Here is a 3657-nt window from a genome sequence, read left to right on the forward strand (position 1 = left end):
AATCCTTTTTCAACTAAATAATTCCATTTTTCTTTAAAATCCCATCCTTAGGAGTTTTTTAGGCATAAAATTCATATTTCAACAAACTCCTTGCTGCCAATTTTCCTCCTGGCTTGCATCTTCTTTGTTTTCAGCTAATTTTCTTGACTTTCTTGTTTTTTTTACAAGCATGAATAAACTTCATGGTTCCAAATAATGGAACACATTGAACCAATTCTTGCAAAGTAATTTGGACCTTGGTGGGGGTCCAACATTCTTAATATCTTATTTGATATTTATTATGATAAGATGATTGTTTGATACTTGATTGATTTCAATTCCTCTTTGTGATATATATGAGATTGTTTATACTTATTATTGAGCTAACCTTGTTTTATATAGAGGCATTGATGCTCGCTACCCAAGAATGCTCTCTATCACCCACTTTCCAAAATTCTATGAACATGCTTATCATTATGATCCACATCTATGTTTGATTATGCTATTGAGTTTCTAGACGTTTGTTTGATTTGCCCTGATTAGATACAAGTTGTGTGCTATATTTCTACACTAACTTTGATGTCTTATGATAGTGCTTGAGAAGCAGTCCAAGCACACACCCTAATTCTTCTTTATGCTTGTGATTTGATTTCTTATTTGGCATGCTAATCTTAAAATCACCTTAGCCTACCTAGGTACTTATAATCAATTGATTAATTGCCACATTTCCCTTAATTTAGCTAGTAGAGACTTTTTTAAGGCTTAGAGAGGTGCTACCTCTTTGAGGTACCATCCCAATAGGTAACCTAATCCTCAGACCCAAACTCGGGCTTTTCGAAGATATGCTTTTCCAAAACTTAGGAGTCACTTTTCTTAGGATTTTCTTTCTTGTTTTATTTCCTTTTTAAAATAAAATAAAATAAAATAAGTAGCGACTCCAAATTTTTCAAAACCAACTTTTTCACATTAAAAAGTAAGTCTCACCATCGAGTAGGGATGCATGTGAAAAATGTGGGTCCATAGAAGGATTCTGAAGCTAATTCATACTTGAAACATTTTCTAGTGATATATTCTTGAAGATAAAAATTAAAGTTCCACCAGGTGTCCGCCCTCTAATTCAAAGTAGTAAAGGAATTCATACCAAAAAAATTAACCTCCTTAAATCACTTGGGCAATGGTATACTCAGAGAGACATTTTAGTTCCTCCAAGATATACTGATCAACAACTCTAAGATCTTGTGCAATATCCAATATAATTTCTAGTTTCTACAAATCCAGTGTATATAAATCTGTACAAAAATAGACTTATACATTCTTGGGTGCAAGTCTGTGCCCATACCAATTAAAATACTACCATCCAATCTTGACTAGGTTAAGCTTGGATTGCACATGAATGCTAGAATTTAGAACCACTCCTAAATAATCTCTATCATCTATTTTTCCAATCAAAATGCCAGTATCTAAACACAGAGAGAGAAACAACAAAAGTACATATGTACACATGCCTAGAATAAATAATATAGATTTGTCTCAACAATAGCATATATGAAAATATTTTTCAAAATCCCTAAGACTATGTTCAGATCCTAGAAAATGAAAAGAAAAATAAAAGTAGAAGTAGAGAAAAAAATGAAAAAAAATAAAAATAAATTAAAATTAATAAATTACTTTTGTATGATACTTCAAATTTATAAATTTTAATTATATTTAATATTTTTTGTATTTTCATAGTATAATATATTTTTTCCATAGTACTTACCAAGTAACCAAACTAACTGATAAGGTACGGATGACTCTCTACTACCATCATGCATTAACATTAATGTTTTCATTTAGTAAGATAACTTGTTCAAAGAAAAAGTAAAGAAATGAAGAAAGAAAAAGGAATTTACCAAGGATCATAGTTTCAGAGACGTAACCATCGGTTTTAGTCTTATCTACCGAAGCAACCTTGTAATCATAGGCATCTAACACAAACATCTTCCCTTCTTCAGTCACCTGAAGCAAGAAAAAATAAACAAAAACCTAATCAAATTATCATGCAAGGTTAATGTTCGGCTTTTTTGAAAATATGAAAACAAATTTATGGATTTGGAAATGGTGAGTTCCCACCTGATTAAAGCCGAAGAAATTACTCCACTAAAAAACTAAACTCACACATCCACAAGATTAATTTAAATGAAAAATAAACTTAATAGGCCTACCAATTCATCACACAAGAGAAATAAAAAAACCATGAAGAATTTTCTTAGGTTGTTGTACATTAACATAATTTTTAAGGGTCAAACAAACAAACAAACAAAGAGGCTGAGTACAGTTTGTTTATAAAGAGTACCTCCTTAGCTTCTGCCTATAACAACAAGAGTGCCTACCCATTTGGAATAAGAACCACCACCCCTGCAATAATTCAAATTAATTCCTATTAAAGTGGGATCAATACCACAATGTTCTATAACCTCTTTCAAATAGAAGTGCTTAAAAAAAAGATAGGGAAAATATACAGACCATAACTTCATCTACGACAGTTGTTGAAAGATGCAGTTAATAGTACTAGGCTATTTTGGATGCTTTGAGAATTTTCCTAAAATGATAATGACTATCAATCCAATTCAACAAACTGTTGTCCATGGTTGGGAATTTACAAGCTGAAAGATTTTTCATTTTTTAAGCCTCAAATTTTAAAAGGCCTAATAGTAAACCAAGCAATTAAGTAGAGTAAAAAGTGGAAATAGTAACATGACTATTATAACCATTAGAATGCTTCAAATGTGATCGAAATGAAGTTGAGTTACTATCATTAAAATGGATTTCTTGCTACGAAGACTCTGATTTCATAAATCATCGGCCACCAATAACACCTCCTTCATGAAACAAGCCATGGATTTCAAATGGCAATGTTGGAAAAATGAAAAACAATGAAGCCCTAAAAAAGGTAAACAAACCACTCAAAACATCCCTAAACAATAAGTCATAAATCAATAGCATTACAAAATTTTCAGACAACAACTATTGAGATTGAAATGCTAAAATGCAATTGAATTTCATATCAATCCTTGGAAATGTGGGGTTGGAAAAGAAAATTCTAGAGAGAGAAAAAAACCTGAGGAGTTGTTGTCGAGGCCATGGAACTCAGTGAAATGTAGAAATCCACTTGTGTTGCTACTTAGGAAAGAAAAGACAAAAGTTAGGGTTCCAAAGGATGGTATGAAAGGTTGACTAACTAAGGCATAATCTTAAAGCAACTCTTGTTATTAGGGTTTGAATCTCTTGAAGGTAAAGAGGATTTGAATATCTCTATCTTGATGGTGAAGAGATTTGCATCCATAAGGGTAGTTTTTATATGGGCCTAGCGGTAGCTTTAAAATCCTATATCCATGACCCAAGAGGGTTGCAATTGTAAGCCTTGCTATGGTAGTGGGCTAAAAAAGGGTTGCCCCTATAAGACCTTTTATGGTAATGGCTAATGAATCACTGCAACTATATGCCTTTCTAGAAAAAATTTCCCACCATATACCAACATCTTTAACAATAAGTAGGATATGTGCACAATTATATATTATATTTCAATCACAAATTTTTTTGCCACTATTAAAGTAATGTGACCATACCCCTGTTTTCTTATAGTGATTGGCCTAGTTACCATCAAAATAAGCATGCAACTCTAAAGAAGTGGATGGA

General features: G+C 32.0%; 1 long non-coding RNA gene across 1 annotated transcript; it reads right to left on the bottom strand.

Moving 5' to 3' along the window:
* Window positions 1–1863: 1863 nt before the first annotated feature.
* LOC104881198 (uncharacterized) lies at window positions 1864–3286 on the bottom strand. Its single transcript, XR_787192.3, has 3 exons — window positions 3080–3286; window positions 2315–2376; window positions 1864–1977 (listed from the first exon to the last, which is right to left on the bottom strand). It is a non-coding gene; the product is annotated as an uncharacterized LOC104881198 (long non-coding RNA).
* Between the last annotated feature and the right edge of the window lie 371 nt (window positions 3287–3657).

The sequence above is a fragment of the Vitis vinifera genome, chromosome 13, assembly GCF_030704535.1.
Source record: "Vitis vinifera cultivar Pinot Noir 40024 chromosome 13, ASM3070453v1".
NCBI lineage: Eukaryota > Viridiplantae > Streptophyta > Magnoliopsida > Vitales > Vitaceae > Vitis > Vitis vinifera.